The sequence below is a fragment of the Oryctolagus cuniculus genome, chromosome 21, assembly GCF_051225735.1.
Source record: "Oryctolagus cuniculus isolate XC-2025 breed Fujian yellow rabbit chromosome 21, ASM5122573v1, whole genome shotgun sequence".
Taxonomy (NCBI): Eukaryota; Metazoa; Chordata; class Mammalia; order Lagomorpha; family Leporidae; genus Oryctolagus; species Oryctolagus cuniculus.
In genome coordinates this window covers 4,016,472-4,036,437 of record NC_142887.1, presented here as the reverse complement: position 1 = coordinate 4,036,437, position 19,966 = coordinate 4,016,472, and the positions used below count along the sequence as shown (strand labels likewise).

The window sequence follows — 19,966 nt, the reverse complement described above, 5'->3', positions numbered from 1 at the left end:
TGTTAAAAACACCATCCTGGAGAAAATATGGTGAAGTGGTTGTCTTAGATAAGGGCTATTTGAGGGAGTGAATCCAAATGGAGCTTTCTGGGATGATGGAATTATTAGAAATCTCAAGTGGTTACACTAATGTTTGTATTTATTAAAACTCACCCAACATTGTACTTTGAAAGGATACATTTCATTATTATAAATTATATTTACACAAGTGCTAAAAATAAGGCATAAACTAAATGGTGCATAAATTTGGTATTTTTGGAAAACTATAGAGATATACAACTTGTCACCTATCATATGAGCAAAAGTCCCCCAAATTGAAAATCTTTTCATGAGGAATTAGCTCCCTCACAGATTTCTGTGTGGAATTCAAATTGTCACAGCTTCTGTGGAAGTGAACATAAAGATTTTTAGGAAACTCTGTTCATTATGCTTTGATGCAATGATCCCACATACAGAAAATCTGTCCCATAATTATTTCAATTGACAAAAATAAGGATGATTTCTCTCTCCATCTCTCCCTCTATGTCACACTGTCTTTCAAGTAAATAAATAAACCAATAAAATTTTAAAAAGAAAATGGAAAAGGAATGTAGCAAAATTGTATATCATGTGTTAATGTGAGATATATAAATAAAATTATAAGAAATTGTCCAAAAGAAATTAACATAGTCACATGAAGGAGAGAATATGTATAGGGACAAAACCAGATAAAAGCATTATTTTGGTTTTTCTATGCCAAAATTCTATGGCTTTTTTATATGTCAAATTTCAAATTTAAAATTTCAATGACCTTTATGTCTCTTGCATTTCCAAATACTTTAAATTCCTCTTTTTTTTTTTTTTTTCCTTGACAGGCAGAGTGGACAGTAAGAGAGAGACAGAAAGGTCCCCCTCTTACCGTTGGTTCACCCTCAAATGGCCGCCGCGGCCAGCGCGCTGTGGCCGGTGCACCGCGCCGATCCTAAGCCAGGAGCTAGGTGCCCCCCCAGCCCCCCATGCGGGTGCAGGGCCCAAGCACCCGGGCCATCCTCCACCTCCTCCCCGGGCCACAGCAGAGAGCCGGCCCAGAAGAGGAGCAACCGGGTCAGAACCCGGTGCCCTGACCAGGACCAGAACCTGGGGTGCCGGGCCACAGGCGGAGGACCAGCCCACCGAGCCACGGCGCTGGCCCCCAAATATTTTAAATTCATATGAGAGAGAGAGAATAAGTCTTCCATCTGCTGATTCACTTCTGAAGTGCTCACAACACTTGGAGTGAGGTGGACTGAAGCCAGGAATCTAGAATTGAATTTAGGTTTCCCATGTGGATGCAGGGACCACATACCTGCTGCCTCCCAGAGTATGCACTGGTCAAAAGCAGAGTTGGAAATAGAGCCTGGACTCAAACCCAGCTACTCCGATATAGAATGTGGTCAACCCAAGTAGCGGTGGGAAGTAACATTGTGGCAGGGATGGCAGGGTCAGTGCCAGGATGTCCGATGTGGCAAGGGCAGGTGGTGGGGAAGGCTGTGACAGTATTTCAGATGGCAGCAGGGACATCGTAGATACAAAAAAGGGAGATTTGCATGGAATATAACTCTCATTCAAACTCCACATGCTGTAATCAGGGAGGGCCCATGGTCTGGCCTTCTGGTTTGGTGTTGCTCTTATTGGCTCCATAAAGACCATGTGGCTATGCCTGGCCATGACAGATCCCCTGTCACACTGTTACCGGTTCTGGTGCCTGCTCCAATCACCACCATTTGCCAAGGCTGGAGGAATGCTTTTAGGAACATATCAGCTTTGTGAACTTGGAACTTTCTATACCATATGGATAGCAGTTGCTGCCCATGTTCTGGACCTCAGCGCATGTCATTGTCATATTTTACATAAGATCACATCAGGGGAACCATTATCCTGACCTTGATTTGACATCTGCTGTCACAGCCCTGTTGCGCCTGACACTGTACCTGGGTAGGATGGGAGGAGAGGAGCAGCTGCTAATGAGCCCAGCTCTGGAAACCCCATTTCAACTAGCATGCCTTGGTTACCATGGGTTTGGCATGCTGTTTTTTAGTAAATTATACATTTTTGGAAATGAACCAGTGTCAGCTGACAAACTTGCTGAAAAAACCAGCCAGGTGGGCTCAGCCAGCAACCCCTTCTCTCCTTTGACTTGGAGGCTCAGTGGTGAGGAGTAGCCCTGATGAGTAGCCAGGGGAGATTGAAAGCAAGCCCTGGAGGGCCCCTCTCAATCAGACTTTCCCCATTCCAACTGTCAGAAGGCCTCCACCCTTAGGCCCTGTTTTCTGCTGTTATGCTGTCTCTCAGGCCTGCAGGTCCCTCTCCCACTGCACACTAAGAGCTGGAACAGGTGGCCTGGAGGGAAGGACACCATGGGCCACTTGGGGTAGACATAGAAACATCAACATATGTCATAGAAGGTGTCCCATCCTCTTCACTCACAGCTAATGTTAGGCCCATGTTTCCCTCCATATACATGGCTGCTATAGTCAACTGCCATGACAGCATTTTGCTCCCTCCCATCCATGGGAGGGACCAGGCAGAGACCTCATCCTCCAAGTACAGGAAAAATAGAAAGATAAAATAAATAGAGGAAATATATGATTCAAAGAATAAATATGGTATATAGAATGTAACACTATGAGACACTTAAAAATGTTACAAAAGCACTTTATAGAATTATAATCAATATATATCAGTTGGATACAGTAACACAATGGAAACCAGTAACTTTATTACTGTTATTGATTCTGAAACAGACAATAAAGATAGACTCATGTATTTGATGGGAGGAATGTCTCTGAATGAGTGGAGATTGAAATGATACCATACACTGCCTTTAAGGGTGAATACACACATAACTGAACAGCAAGGAAGATTGTTTTTCACTATGTTGATGTCTTAAATTAAAATGTCTAACTCATTAAAGTTAGAGCATCTTATCAACCCCATCACACCACACTCCTTGACAACCTCCCAAATTCACCATCTCTGTATATTAGGAAAATGATTTTTACCTAAAAGTATGCACACTATAGGATAATCATTTTTATTTTCAATGTTTATTTTGATCTTCTGTTTTGTTTCAGTTTGTCTGTTTTCAAATAATTTATTTTCCATCCGTAATCAGATTTTTAGGCCCTATGCTTTTAATGTTAATTCTCTATGTAATACCTTCAAATGTATTAATATTGGATTATTATTTTTCAATTCATTTTTGCCTTTTTAATTTTATTTTTAAATAGAGAACACAGAGCTAACTTTGAACATTTTGCTATATTTTTTCATGTATATCAACAAGACCTGCATAAAATCTGTTAGCGTATCTTGCTTAATAGCTGCTACTGTAATTCACAATACATGAGCAAAAATATCTGTTGTGATGTATTTTCTTGAAAACTAAGATGAAAGTGGAAGTCAATGAGATAATTTTGTTAGAATGTTGATTATAAAGGAGGAAGCTTTAGCTGCAAAATCATTTTCTTTATTCCTTCCTGAAACACAGATAGTGTGTTGGTCATACAGAAGCCATTATGTAGCCATGAGATAAGAGTATGGAGAATATAAACCACATGGTCAGGATCATGTTAATGTTACACTGTGGGGAGCAACTCGGACTAGACTAAGTTACTCGAATTAAGACTTATTCTATGCATCTGCTCTCCCACAATATGGCGCTGGGAGAGGAGTAAACAACTTTTACGCAGCTGCCTCTCGCCAACTTGAGTGATGACCTGCAGGAGCTGATCCTGCTCCTGATTGGAGGAGAGCAGCATACTCGGCGTGTGGGTAGCAGAGTTGGGATTGGTGGAAGAGGACTATAAATGAGGAGAGAGACACCATGCACCAGGAACATCTATCTGAAGGAACACCTGAGCAGCCCCTGAGAGAGCCGGCCAGTGGTGTGCCGCTCCCCTGCGGAAGTGGGGAAAGTGGCAGGGGGAACCGCCCTTCCACGGAGGTGGAAGGGTCGGTAGCCAACCCGGGAAGAACCAGCAGCAAACCCGGGGAGGGCCGAGCAGACAAAAGAACAGCGCAGGGTTTAGTGTCGTTCCTCCATGAAGAGGAGGAGCGACATTACACTCTCAGACTACTGTATTAGCCCCAGATCATATAATTTGGGGAACTTGTTAGAAAAATACAAATGATTTAGAAAAGCCCATGAGTTCAATTATCTATATACTCAATCAGGTTTATTCTTAACTGAATGGAAACAATATTTCATTCAGTGAGTTATTTATAATTATTATCAACCACCCTCCTTATCTCTTACCCAGGTTGTCTATTAGTCTATTTAGTCTCCCACAAATGATGCATGAAGCCCCTCTGGTATTAGGGAAAAGACTTCCCAGTGTCTGTCCCCCCTCAGCTTCAACAAAATCCTAGCATTGCTTCAGGAGTATAACTTTGAGAACGATTTACCAAATCATATAGATATATTGAACACTATGATATTTTTAGAGTCTAAAATGATGCCTGTTGTTCCTCTTATTTTTTCTATTAAAAGAGACAGTTGATTATAATTAATCTAAATCAAAACAGCGTGTTAATTTTACTTCAATATAACTTCACATTGTGTTTTTTTCCTACAATAAGCAAAAGTATAGAGAAAGCAATTTTCAAGACATTTCTTACAATTTTCCCTTTAAATTAATAAATAGATGGCAGTCAGAAAGCTAGAGAAATTAAGAAAAGGTATTATAATTTAAATAAATACCTACTGGGGGCATACTAACACTTGCCTGTTAATTATACACATTCAATTCTTGCTAGTAATGCCTGGCTCATTTTGTTATCACTTATTTTTATCCACAAAATAATTGTTATCATAGGGTAACTTCTGTAGCACATCAGGTTAATCTGACACTTAGAGTGTACACAGCAGTCCACCTTCCTGATAATTCCCTTGTGAGGAAGCAGATAGTGGCTCAATAGATGGGTTCCTGCACAGACACAGGAGACCTGGATGGAGTTTCTGCTTCCTGGCTTTGGCCTGGCCCAGCTGAAGCTATTTAGGGCACTTGGGAATGAAACTGAAAAGAAGATTCATTCTCTTCTCTCTCTCTCTCTCGATCTCTCTCTCTCTCCATCTCTACAATTCTGCCCTTTCAAAAAAATAAATGCTTTTTTTTTGACAGGCAGAGTTAGACAGTGAGAGAGAGAGAGAGACAGCGAGAACGGTCTTCCTTCCATTGGTTCACCCCCAAATGGCTGGCCAGGAGCCATATCCTTCCTTCTGGTCTCCCATGTGGGTGCAAGTCCCAAACACTTGGGCCATCCTCTACTGCTTTCCTGGGCCACAGCAGAGAGCAGGACTGGAAGAGGAGCAACCGGGACAGAATACAGCACCCCAACTGGGACTAGAACCCAGGGTTCCAGCACCACAGGTAGAGGATTAGCCTAATGAGCTGTGGCGCCAGCATGAATACTTTTTTGAAAAAATTTATTTTATTTGAAAGGCAGAGGCAAGAAAGAGTGTTGGTTCACTCCCCAAATGGCTGCAGCTGCTGCAGCTGCACCAATCCAAAGCCAGGAACCAGGAGCTTCTTCCATGTCTCCTGCATTAGTGCAGGGGCCCAAGCATTTGAGCCATCTTTGACTGCTTTCCCAGGCCACAGCCGACAGCTGGATCAGAAGTGAAGCAGCCAGGACATGAACTGGAGCCCATATGGGAAGCCAGCACTGCAGGCAGCAGCTTTATCTGCTATGCCCAGTGCCAGCCCCAATGAACACAATTTTAAAATAATACATTATAAAAAGGTGGCGGTATTGTGGTGGCAGCAGCTGGCTTCCAGGGAGCTCACCAATTCTTAAGAGCCTGGCCCTGCACATTGCTACAGTGAGCTGGGCTGAACTGCTGTGCCACAGTTCCTTTTAGAATAAATCATGGGATTGAGCTTCACTCAGATGTAGTGAAATATGCCAAGGAAAAACTGGAGAGCTTTGTCAAAAATAATAGTTTTGATAAATTTGAGTTCTGTGAACCTGCATTTGTAGTTAGTAATCGCCTCTAGAAATGTCTTACAGTTATCAGTATGAACGAATTTATTGTGGTGCTAGAGTCCAGAAAGACCATGAAAACTATGCGAAAATTTTACTGAATGTGGGAGGCATGCTAGTCATGCCTATAGAAGATCAGCTAACACAGATTATGTGACTGGGACAAAACATTTGGGAAAGTAAAAATATCCTTTTTGTTTCATTTGCTCCACTTGTGCAGCCAAGTAAGAATGGTTATGGCAAGCCTGCTTCTGTGGGACTCCCCCCTGTGCTGTCAGGAACCTGCAGGACTTGGCCTGTATTTACATTCACCGCCCACTTAGAAATTTCATAAACAATGAGACGCAGGCCAAAGGGTTTTCCCAAAATATTCCACCCAAAAGGAAAAGAAAGAGAGTGAAAGAGAGTGAAACAGAATTAACAGGCACATCCTTGTAGGTAATCAGCTTATGCCTCAGCCTCTGGACAGTAAGGAGGAAGAGAAAATGGAAGATCCCAAAGAAGAGGAGAAAGACCACAGTGAAGCCATGAAGCCAGAAGAGCTGCCTCAGAATTCACAGAGAGAGAAAATCATGAAGCTGCCCTCCCTGAGTCTTTAAAAGCTTGCTTGAGATATTTTACAGACAAATAACAGATTGAGAAGAAAGAATGCCTACTGATAATTCCTGTAGTTTGAGCATGTAGCATTTGTTAGGAGTGAAAATAACTATTTCTTTCATCAGAGTGAATTTTAGGGAGGAAAAAGTATAACTTGTTTCTGTTAGTAACAAAAATAATGTACTGAGACATTAAAAAGAATCCCTTTTATAAAATCTATTTTTCTTTAAACCTTGGGAAAATGCTGCTGTATAAGAGTCACCCACAATGCTGGAGCTCTTAAACCAAATACATTTTACAGTGAGCTATAGAAAAATGATCCTTAATAGACCTTAAAAATCGCCAGAGTCATGATGGCCTCATTAACTTTAAATACTGAAAATATAAAGGAGCTATAGAAACTGAGATTTGTATTAAGTGCATACTTTTTTTTTTTCTTTTTACAGATAGAGTTAGACAGAAAGATCTTACTTCCATTGGTTCACTCCCCAAATGGATGCCATGGCCGGAACTACATTGATTCGAAGCCAGGAGCCAGGTGCTTCCTCTGGTCTCCTATACGGGTGAAGGTCCCAAACACTTGGGCCATCCTCCACTGCCTTCCCAGGCCACAGCAGAGAGCTGGACTGGAAGAGAAGGAACTGGGACTAGAACCCAGTGCCCATATGGGATGCCGGTGCCGCAGGCAGAGGATTAACCTAGTGAGTGGTGGCACCGGCCCCAAGTGTATACTTTCTAATATTCACTTGCTGTGCTCTTAAAAACCTCTGAGAGAAGCAGATATCCCCGCCCATCTCCACCCACCCACACACAGGTCTTTTGGCAACAGATTCAAAAGCAAAAGTTGCAGGGCTGTAAAATTTCATGAAACTTGTGTTTTTTAAAAGATAAAATTACTTAATATGTTGCATTATTATTACACTCATATTGCCTAGACTATATCTACAGCAACTCAGAAAGAGTAATTGCAACAAAAGTAAGGTAAATAGGTCTACAAAGCATTTGATTTCCTCATAAGATAAGTGTTCATAAAGGAAATAAAATAACTGCAATTCAAATCAGATTTATATGCTTAAGAAACAAAGAATTTGAACAGATGTTTTTCACATGAGGAAATTCAAATAGCCAACACATGAAAAAATACTCAGGATTACTTGCCATCAGGAAAATGCAAATAAATACCAAAATGAGGTTTCACCTTACCCCAGTTAGAATGGTTCTCATACAGAAATCAATAAAAAAAATTAATGCTGGCCGGCGCCGCGGCTCACTAGGCTAATCCTCCGCCTAGCGGCACCGGCACACCGGGTTCTAGTCCCGGTTGGGGCGCCGGATTCTGTCCCGGTTGCCCCTCTTCCAGGCCAGCTCTCTGCTGTGGCCAGGGAGTGCAGTGGAGGATGGCCCAGGTGCTTGGGCCCTGCACCCCATGGGAGACCAGGAAAAAGCACCTGGCTCCTGGCTCTTGCCACCGGATCAGCGCGGTGCGCCGGCCGCAGCGCGCCAACCGCGGCGGCCATTGGAGGGTGAACCAACGGCAAAAGGAAGACCTTTCTCTCTGTCTCTCTCTCTCACTGTCCACTCTGCCTGTCAAAAAAAAATAATAAATAAATTAAAAAAAAAATTAATGCTGATGAGGATGTGTGGAAAAGGGTACCCTAACCACTATTGTTGGGGTTGTAAACTAGTACAGCCATTGTGGAAGACAACCCAGACGTCCATCAACCAATGACTAGATATAGGAAATGTGATATATACACACACACTATGGAATACTATTCAGCTGGAAAAAAGAAAGAAATCCTGTATTTTGCAATAAAATGAATGAAACTTAAAACCATTATATTTAGTGATATATGCTAGTCTCAGGAAGACAAATACCATATTATTTCCCTGATATGTGGTAACTAATAGAATACACAAAAAGGTTTTATATGAACAAAAATGACATTTTGAGATTCAATGATTGTTTATAGCCCTTGTCTCTACTTTTGAGGAACAGTGTTATTTCCTGCTTACTCTTTGTTGAATTTTTTACTTAGTTTAGGGTTAATCTTATGAGTGTAATAGATTATGAAAATGGATTATGAAAATTAAAGCATAAGAAAGGAAGGGTGGCAGCATGGGTAGAAAGTATCCCTGCATGCCCAAATTTGTATATATGAATTCTGTTTACCTTAAAAAATAAATTAAAAGGGACTGGCACTGTGGCACAGTAGGTTAATTCTCCACCTGCAGTGCTGGCATCCCATATGGACACCAGTTCTAGTCCCAGTTGCTCCTCTTCCAATCCAGCTCTCTGCTATGTCCTGGGAAAGCAGCAGATGGCCCAAGTGCTTAGGTCCCTGCACCTGCATGAGAGACCAGGAAGAAGCTCCTGGTTCCTGGCTTCTGATTGGCCCAGCTCCTGCCATTGAATTAACCAGTGGATGTTAACCAGTGGATGGAAGACTTCTCTCTGTGACTCTCCCTCTCACTGTCTGTAACTCTACCTGTTAAGTAAATAAATAAAATCTTTAAAAATTAATTAATTAATTAAAATGGAAAAAAGAAAAAAGTATGTGAAACCAAATCAGATTACTCTGCTGGAATTTCATCACTGACTGTTAACTTCCCATTAGAGTTGTAATTATGCTGCTCATTCTAACACTTAGGAATGATCTTTCTTCCTAGCATTCCTCTATTAACTGGACACCTAGACTCTAGTAACCAGAGGTAATTAGGAAAAAAAAATCTCATGAGCATATTGTGTGGAATTAAAGAGAAACTTTAATTTTAGTTCTAAAGTGCAAAAGGCTAGTATATGCCAAGGTAATCTGATGTAAAGATGAAGAAAATGATCATAATGGGCAAAGAGTACACAGAAACATCTCAAACAATCTGGAGTTGTGTCAGTGTACTACATTTTGGTGAGGATCAAAGGTGTAGTTAAAAAAGAGACCAAAGAGTAAGAAGAGTTACTGACTTTGTAAAACAAAGACAGTGATCTTGTGATGAAGAAATTAATGTTTTAAACAATTCAACCATAATTCCAAGTTCTGATATTTGCATTTTAGATACGAGACTGACTATATATAAATATAAATATGTACACACATACATATATGTATATATATTTAAAGATTTCTTTATTTTGAAAGTTAGTGAGGGAGAGACAAAGTGAGAGTTCTTCCATTTACTGGTTAACTCCCTAGATAGACACAATAGCCAACACTAGGCCAGGCTGAAGCCAAGAGCTAAAAGCTTCATCTAAGTCTTCCACATGGGTGACTTGTGGCCAAACGAGCCATCTTCTGTTGCTTTTCCCAGGTCAGTAACAGGGAACTGTATTGGAAGCATAATAGCTGGGGCATGAACCAGTGCCTACATGAGATGCTGGCACTGCAGGTCGTAGTTTTACCCACTATGTCACAGCGCCAGCCTCACAAAAATATTTTTAAGTTTTTAACATCATAAGAATTTTTTTTTTTTATTTGAAAATAACATATTCTCATGTAAATCACATTTATGTGCCTATGCCCTACATTCTTGACCTTAAATTCCAAACAGGGTCAAATCTAGCTAAGGTAAGAAAGTATACCATGGAATTATTTGGATGATCTCTGGGGATTTCCTTATGCCACTAATCCCTAACACTCTTTGAATCTTTCCTGAAATCAGCAATCACAATGAAGTGACTGGCATAGCCTGCCACGATCTTCCCCTGAGTCGGGCAGCCTCTCTGGGTGTCGATCCAGGTCACTGAGGGTTAAACCATACAGCAGCATGAGCTGCCAGGCCTGGAAGGAAGTGGGAATACAGCCAAGATTCAGATTCTCCTGTTTCACTCTTTCAGCTGCGGAGACAAAACCATATCCGAGGTGTTTCACTCTCCACAATTTTCTTCTTGTCACCGGTATATTTGCTCAAACCCTGCAGAAGGGAGAAGGTCTGTCTCCCACTAACAGCTGTCTTTCACTCTATGTCTTTGCCTATTCGCTGCACAGCATGGACAACTGTAGAACCACCTCCAATTCCCAGCACTTGGTTATTCCTCACATGGTTCTCCACCGCTATGCAACCCTCTTGGCTTCCTTGGCCTTGGACATCGTGGAGGGGACCGGGCAGACTTTGCTGCCGTCCAGGCCGCTGGTGCTGGTGGTGCCGGTGGCAACGCAAGTCCCAGTCTATGTATGTCCCAGCGGCCGAACGTGGGAGCCCAAAAGGCGTCAGCTATTCCCGCCTCCACTGGAGGCCACGCCCCTGACCCGACCAGGCAGCGGGGCCAGGACCCACCAGTAGAGAGTGCTGAAGGCTTATTTCATGTCTCTTACTTCTTGTTATCATTCAAGGTGCCAGAAGTTATTTATACTTAACTATCCCCTCTAACTGGGTCAAGTGTTTTTAAACAGTTATTGTTCATTCAAAATGCACACTAATAGCAATCAATAATATAATTTTATAGATTTGCTAACGATCTAAAAAAGGCTACCAATGACAAGGAAAAGAAATAATCATTGGTTTAACTTAGAGCGATTTTTTTAAGACGTCTAATTAGAAATTACAAACACTTTATCTTCAAGCTCCCCTTCAGACAATGTGGCAGTTGGGCCAGGGAGAAGCGGTGGGGCAAGGAGCCAGGGAGCAACTGAAAGAGGGAATACGGAGAGGCCCAAAAGGTGAAAGTGGAGAAGCAGGAGGGGAGCCGGGCCCAGCCGAAGAGTCTCCTCGGGGAAGAAAAAATGGCTGCGCTAGAGGGCCCGGGACAGGGAATGATGGCATCTGAGGAGGATGCGGTCACTGCCGGTCAGGGCGCCCCTCACTCCTCCAGGCTCCGGGTGGTGAGGAGAGTGGCCCGGCCCACTGTGCAGTACCCAGCGCTGCCATCGCCGCCCCCGTAGCACAAATAAAAGGCGCGGGTTCAGCCTCTGCCTGGGCTCCGCGTCAGGCTCGCCCCACTGTCTTCTAACTTTACCTCGGGATTTGGCTCCAAAGCGGCCTTCAGACAGGGTCCAAGACTGGGAAGCAGCAAGCAGCGAGCCCCGGCTCTTGTAGTGGGCAGGTGCAGGGAAGATACTGAAGTGGAGAGGAGGGCGGCCTGGGAGTGCCGCCGGAGTCACAGGGACGGAGGCCTGTGAACTGGTCAGCGTCTCTGACCCTGGTGCCACTGCTGCCCCCACTCTGGGAGGAGGCCAACGTTCCTCTTCCCGGCGTCAGTGTCGCCCCGGAGAGGGGCGGGTGAGCACGCCATTGGCTCACGGGTGTGGGTTGGTCCATCCGGGCCCCTGAGTGTGGGTCGGGGTTCGGACGGTGCGGCCCCCTTCTGCCCCGGCTGGAAGTGACGCAACCCGAGACCTCGGAGCGTCATAAAGCCTAGCAGACACTGTGGCTGTGATCCAAGCTCTGAGCCGAGGGCAGCGGGGAGGGGACTGCTGGGCGCTGGGAGCCTCTGCTGGGCCTCCTGTAGCGTGGATCTCTGAGGCGCTAAGGAAGGAAGCTTTGGGAAGAGAAGCGGGGACCCTCGCCCGCGTGCTGATTTGCGCAGCCTCGCAACAGAACAGAACGCCTGAGGTTGGCAGTGGTGGCCGTCCTGGGTAGGTATAGGGACTTTCTGTTAGTTCCTGGCTGCCGAGTTTTTTTTTTTTTTTTTTTAAGATGTATTTATATTGTTTGAAGTCAGAGTTACACACAGAGAGAAGGAGAGGCAGGGAGAGAGAGAGAGAGAGAGAGAGGTCTTCCATTTGCTAATTCACTCCCCAGTTGGGCACAATGGCCTGAGCTTCACCAACATGAAGCCAGGAGCCGGGGGCTTCTTCCAGGTTTCCCACGTGGGTGCAGCAGCCCAAGGACCTGGGCCATCTTCTACTGCTTTCCCAGGCCATACTAGAGAGCTGGATCAGAAGTGGAGCAGCCGGGTCTTGAACCGGCGCCCATATGGAATGTTGGCACTGCAGGGGACTTTACCCACTATACCACAGTGCTGGCCCTATTTCCTAGCTGCTGGTTTTTATTTCGTCTTCGAAGACCCGAGATTGTGTTACAGGTTTTCCTTATAATACGTCTCTGCCTTCTTTGTTAGGATTGTCACTTGTCTGGAAAGGTGCAGCAGGTTTTGATCCTAAACATGCAGGCCGCACCTGCCTTCATCCTCATGCTATACCACAGAATCACAGAATCTATACCAATAGATTTTTTCCCCTCTGCATTTTTTTCCACATTAGGAACAAATACTGACTCCAAGATGGATGAACTAACTTTTTTCCTTCAACATTTCCCATTTGGGCTTTTTATCAGTTTCCCCCACCCAACCTGTCCATAAGCTTGTAATATTTTTGTTTGATAGGAAATGCTTGAAACACCTATTTTCTCTTCCTGCTTTTTCTAACCTTGCAGAGTAGGGAAAAAAGCTAGATTTGTGTAACTTCAGGGTGAACCATAAATCCTGAAACTGGAGAGAGTCAACAGATGTTACTGTCAAATCATTTTCTGGTAAGACTGTTTTCCCTAATTTATGTGCAAGGTGCCTAAGGTAACACAATATTTGTATCATGAATCCTTAAAAACAGCACTCCATTGTGCTTGTGTACTCTGGAAGAATTATGTTTTTAATATTAATTCTTCCAGATGTAGTGTAAAATTTACATATGAATGAAGGGGTTTTGAGACTGCACTTGTACTAGATTTTTAGATAATGTTTTTGTGTTACTTATAAGTTTCTGATTTCTTTCATGCAATACTAGCTGTGAATGAAGCCCTGTTACTTCCATTTTACTGAGGTGCTACAACTGACCCCGATGAGAAATGTGCTCCATGTTATAGGTGCAATAAGTGAAAACATGGTTGTGATCTAACCCTTTGGACAGGTCTGTTCAGGCAACCAGCTGTATCAATTTACCCCATTTGCAACAGTGTTCAGATTTTCTTTTAAAAACTAGTTGTTTAATATTGAAAATATTGTCAAGGATTCATAACCTTTATTTGCTTGCCCAACTCTTGTTTCCCTGGAAGAAGATGCACATGTATGCATGCACACAGATTATGCATAGTGTCAGCTGAAGTCAGCATTGCTGTGGGCATTTGTTGTTGCTCTCGTGTTTTGATTAGAAGTCTTTTTAATGAGAACTTTAAAAAGGTTTGTGACACTTATTGTTTTATGGTAAAAAAAAAAAACAAGTTGTATGGCAATGTGTGTGTTCCTATTAATAATCATCCAAGTTTTTGTTAGCAGTCTGAAATGAAAGAGTTTGACTAGGGAGTTACTTCAGAACTGCCAGGCTCCTAGAGGTTTCTAAAGCCGTAAGCTTCGGGTGAGGCAGTGCATGTGCACTTCTTAGCATCACAGGTAATTCTGATGCGCATTGATCTCATTCCAAACATACACGACAAAAGATAACAAAACTTTGGATGTCTCACCTTCTGAAATGCTGTTTAGGAACTTTTAAAATCTTTGATCCTTTTAGGAAATTATATATTGATAGAGAGGTCAGTGCTAAGTGATGATACATCCAACAATCCTCAGCCCTTTTACCCTCTAACCACACTGGGACCCTATGGGATGTGCTTTGTTTCTCTGAACCCTTAATACAGTACCTGGTGCAGAGTGAGTGTGAAGTGGATATGAATGCTTTTCCCAAGGACAGTGTATGATGAGCTATATTTCATTGTTCCAATGTGTACAGATGAACTCAGTTAAAACATGGTTTGGTGACTTCCTTGAGCTAGGATGTAACCAGGGATTCCTTGCCCAGAGTTCAGTGGATTGACCCCTTTGTTCTCTCCACTGTACTAGTGATTCCTTGGACAGATATTTTTGACAACACTTAGCAGGCTGTTCTATCATCAATCTGATTGATTTTTCTGTCAACTTTTGAGCCAGAACTGTATTGTACCAATTTATTTTGCACATTTTGCCATCAAATGTTATTTTAAATCTGTAGTTAAATAACAAATGTTGAGTCAATGAAAATAAAATTTTGATTAGACACTGGTTGTAGATGTGCTAAATTTCTCAAATTATCAAACAGAAATTTTTATTTGTAAATGTTCTGATTTTGTGAGCATATTTTTCTTTTTTAATGTAAATTAATTACTGATAACTTTTGTAGTCTTAGATGGGAGACTTAACACCTTCATATATATTTGTCTACAACTTTATATCACTGTTAATAGTTTATTGCTATATATAATAATCTTATCAGGCATGTAATTTGTAGAATTGCATATGCCTGTAAAATAACTTTAAACCTCAAAAATTTATAAATGTGAGCCTAGCAGTGACCTGGAAGTTTGGGGTGAAGTTCAACTTCAAATGGCTGTCCACAGGCAGGTCCTGTGGTGACAGATAATGGGAATTTTATCCTGGACTGGAAGTTTGATTGTGCACACAAAAGTTGTCAAGTGAACATGGCTACCAAAATGATCCCAGGCATGGTAGACACAGGTCTATTCATCGACATGGCTGAGACAGTCTTCTTTGGGATGCAGAAAGGCTAAGTGAACGTGTGGCAGAAACCCTTCTGTTGACCCCACGAGGAGCAGATGTGTTCACCTCAATCTCCAGCCCACACCCAGGGTGGACTTGCCTTTCCAGGAGCCTTTGCCTTAATATATCTTTGTGTGGGTAGAGGGACTAAATCCAATCTTCTGCAGTACTGTTACTATATGTCTTTTTAAACAGAAATTTAAAGATACATATTTTTAACTATTAAAAATATTCAGTTTTTATATAAAGCAGAACTTGATTTCATGTTTTATATGAAATATTTACCAAAAAAGAAAAAGAATAGGGCAAGAAGGGGGAAGACTATCTCTAAAACCTTTGACTTGAGCCTGCTGGGTAAGCTTCTGAATATTGGGTTTGCTGAGAAATGAATATCAAAGTTTTTCTTGTAGCTGATAACATGAAGGACTTGGCCAGCAGTGATCTCCTGATGCCTAACAGGATACTTGATTTACTTTTCTGCCATTCTCTGTTGTGTTTTTAGTCTGTTCTCATTGTAATCATGCACAATACAGTTACTTCTGAAGATCAAGTTTACAAAGTCTGCTGAGTGGAGCAGTGTGACATGTAGTGACTCAGAATGTAAACTCTCAGGGGCAAATGTGGTAGTACCTTTGCTAAGATCAGGGGGTTGTTCAAATCCCTGTTGGTTGAAGAAGTTGGCCAGAAATGCTTGCCATGCTGCCAGAGCACTGCTGTGAAATGTGAAATATTTGTTTTTAAATCATTTTCTTTTTGTTGTTAATTGTTTTTCCATTCCTTTATTATCATTGGCATGGTTTGACATCAGATGCCATCACCTCTTTATATTCTTTGAAGGTTGGAATAAAAAGTGTGGTGCCAAAAGAAGAAATATGAAATAAAATTTAAAGATAAGATTAGTAATATTTTTATGAGGATAATGGTACCAGTGACTCAACTTTGACAAAAATGAATAAATGCTTTATTATTTGATGAGATCCTTCAAGATAGGCTGGGCAGAGCACCTGGAAAGCTTTCTTTAAAGCAGTGCTGCTTTGAGGGGATGATTGGGCTACAGAAAAAAAGTATTCCAACCACTGGTTTGACTTCATCATCCAAGTGCAATTTGCTAGAATAAACAGTGCAGGAAAAGGAAAATCTAGAACATGGCTATGCCTGAGATTGAGCTAGTAATTGCCCCACACTCTAGTATTTGCTGCACAAAGTAGTCACTGTAGACTGTCATCATTTCTTCTTTGTAGTGTCTACTGGGTCATTTAACTGAGTAAAGCACATGTACTCCACACAGAAAATATACAGTTCATTCCACACATTTTTTTAAAGTTTTACAGTTTTTAATTCTTATGAAAAAGTCACAAAATCACCATAGATAAAGTCATTACAAAATCTTTATTCCTTCAGCTTTTTGCCAGCACTAACATTGGCTTTGGTAGTTCCCCTGAACTTCTTCATTCTGTTGTTACACTCCTTTTGCTGTTGTGTTGAGATCTTTTTCTTATACAGGCCATGTATTGCAAGTCAATGTTTGGGTTCATTTTTTTTTAACATAATCTAAGGAATCACAAATCTTACCCAAGTCCATTGTCTTGCCACTGCCAAAATGGGTTCTAAATCCAAATACAAAATGACATCAGGAATCGTCTAGCACATTGTGGCTAGTTTTTCCCAAATCTCTGTGGAACAGTTGCCTTCCCAGAGTGGAACACATCAATGACCACTTATTCCCTCTGAAGTGGTCGGTTAGTCATGAACTTCCTGGTACAAATAGTACTGTGTCATTCATACTATCAGCTGATTGTTACAAAAAGAAAAATGCTACTATATTGCTATAAATCTCAAAATATAATTCAATTCAACTGTGACAAAAGGTATAAAGAGTGATACCTGGGGCTGGCATTGTGGCGCAGCAGTTTAAAGCCCTGCCCTGAAGTGCTGGCATCCCATATGGGTGCCGGTTCTAGGTTTGGCTGCTCCTCTTCTGATCCAGCTCTCTGCTGTGGCCTGGGAAAGCAGTAGAAGGTGGCCCAAGTGCTTGGGCCTCTGTGCCCATGTGGGAGACCCAGAAGAAGCTCCTGGCTCCTGGCTTTGGATCAGCTCAGTTCCAGCAGTTGTGGCCATCTGGGGAGTGAACCAGCAGATGGGAGACCTCTCTTTCTGTCTCTATCTCTTTGTGTAACTTTCAAATAAATAAAATAAATCTTTTTACAAAAAGAGTGATACCTTATTCATAAAGTTACAGTCCACAAATAAGATAAAATAGTTGTGATTTTTTATATACTTTCACAGCAGTCTCATATTCACAAGAACTAATCTGATGAAAACAAGTTGATATTACAAAAACAATACTATGACAGATAAATCTGGCATGTTCTTACTGTGAATGAACAGATCAAACATAGTAAAAAGTTTCATAAAATAAGATTCTACTAGTTAACCTTCAAGTACTAAGAAAAGAATATGTTGTTTCTCAAAACAAATTTTGTGCATGTTACAATCACTGATCAGCATGCAATATTGAAATTATGGCAAAAAATAGAATACATATATAAGATTATACTTTGGATAATTCATGGAAGAATGGAACTAAAGATGTGTTTTGAAATACATTTATAATTTTAATAACATAAGTATTTCATACAAAATTCAAAAATTTGTTGTATACATGGATTTCAAAATTCCATTTCCAGGGCCAGCACTGTGGCATAGTATATGATGCCTACATCCTCCAAAAAAAGAAAAGCCTAGGACTGCATGGCTTTACTGCTGAATTCTACCAGACATTTAAAGAACTAGTTCCAATTCTTCTCAAGCTATTCAAAATAATTGAAAAGGAAGGAATTCTCCCAAGTTCTTTCTATGAAGCCAGCATTACCTTAATCCCTAAACCTGAAAAAGACACAACTGAGAAAGAACTACAGACCAATTTCCCATGAACACAAAAGCAAAAATCCTGTACAAAACTCTAGCCAAACAAGTCCAACAACACATCAGAAAAATCATTTACCCCAACCAAGTGGGATCTATCTCTGGTATGCATGGATGGTTCAATATTCAAAAATCAATAGTAGCTAAGATGGTGGAATAAGAAGGGAGCTTACTGATAGTCGAGGAGAAGACAGATTAATAAAAGTGAAGATAGTGTAGTCTCAGGGAAGAATTAGGGGAAAACAGCAGAGGAAACTCTTCCGTAATTAGAGGGACATGGTAGACCTACGTGGAGGGCACAGGTACCCACAGCTTGGGACTCTCGCTGTTGAGAGGCTCTGCACCAGCACTGGAAAGAGCAGTGAGATAAAACCACAGGAGCCTGAGACACTGGCAGAAAAGTGGCAGGAAGAGCCTAAAGGGAACAAAGCTTGAAGCCCTGTGGGGGAAAAACACCAGCCTAACTAGAGAGAAAAAATAAAAGGGACAGAATGGACATGATTCTATCTCTCCAATCACCTTACAAAAGCCTAGGAGCCAATAAAGCAGGCACCATTTTGGACATACGCAACAGTTGCACCAGCTTGGGGCTGTACCCAGCAATCAGCCAAACAGAAAAACCTTACTCTGGTGGGGAGTAATAACAGGAGACTAAGACCTAGTGAATGTGTGGAGCTTATGAACTGGCACAGTGAAAAAAAAAACCTGAGGGTGTGTGGTATAACTCACAGTGTGGCTGAGACTTGAGCAGTCTTAGTGGGAGATGCCACAAGCACAGGCCACACTGGCTACCTGGTGGAAGACATTGCAGGGGAATCTGAGCTTACAGTGAGGAATGCACAGATCTTTTGTGTGGTCCTTGGGACAGAGCAGATGAATACTATACCCACAGGGGCTCATGCTCAGGCACTGATTGCCACCAAGGAGAAGAGCTCAGCTGAGCAGAATTACTTCCCTTCTGAATAAAAAGAAAAAAAAAGAGGGAGAGAAGATTTACCACACCAAACCTGGGTGTGTCACCTTTGGCACACCCTTAACCGTGAAGAACTGAACAGAGCTCTCTGGCCACAACCACCACAAGCCTCTAGAGATTTACCAAAAGCAGACAGTCCGCTTAATTTAGAGACATAGTATAATGAAAAAAGCCACCACAGCAAGAAAAAAAAAGAAGAAGAAACCAAAGAATATATCCATAATGCCAAAGAACAAACACAAAAACTGAGGAAATAAGAACAAGGAAGACACCATGATGCTCCCAAATGAATGTGACACTCCAATACAAGAATATGAAGATGAGATAGAAGAAATGGAAGATATGGAATTCAAAAAATTTATGATCAGAACACTTAGAATGTATCAAAAACAAATGCATGAACTACAGAAATTCATACAGGACAAGACAGAAAATCTCTCTCATGAAAATGAAATCTTAAGGAGGAATCAAAATGAAATGAGGAATTTAATAGAACATGAAATTGAGATATTGAAGAGAAATCAAAATGAAGAATTTAATAGAACAAATGAAAAACACATTTGAGAGCCTTAAAAACAGAATCAGTGAGGTAGAAAAGAGAATATCTGACCTAGAAGACAGAGCACAGGAAAGTACACAGTCAAACCAAAGAAAAGAAGAGGAAATTAGAAATCTAAAAAATATTGTTGGGAATCTACAGGATACTATTTAAAAAACTAACATTTGGGTTCTAGCAGTTCCTGAAGGCATGGAGAGAGAGAAAGGATTAGAAGGCCTTTTTAGTGAGATACTAGCAGAAAACTTCCCAGGTTTGGAGAAGGAAAGAGACATCCAAGTACAAAAAGCACATAGAACCCCCAATAAACAAGACCCAAAGAGATCCTCATCATGACACGTTGTAATTAAATTCACCACAGTGAAACATAAAGAAAAGATTCTAAAATGTGCAAGAGAGAAACCTCAGATTACTCTCAGAGGATCTCCAATTAGACTCACAGCTGACTTCGCAT

The 19,966-nt window shown here is 41.6% G+C and overlaps 3 pseudogenes; 1 reads left to right on the top strand and 2 right to left on the bottom strand.

Annotated features, from left to right (window-relative positions):
- Positions 1-6,634, top strand: part of LOC149119801 (protein-L-isoaspartate O-methyltransferase domain-containing protein 1 pseudogene) — a 30,385-nt pseudogene extending 23,751 nt beyond the window's left edge.
- A 3,483-nt stretch (positions 6,635-10,117) lies between these two features.
- Positions 10,118-15,032, bottom strand: LOC149119800 (ribose-5-phosphate isomerase-like; annotated as a pseudogene).
- Positions 15,033-16,423: 1,391 nt separating this feature from the next.
- Positions 16,424-19,966, bottom strand: LOC149119799 (small ribosomal subunit protein eS24 pseudogene; annotated as a pseudogene).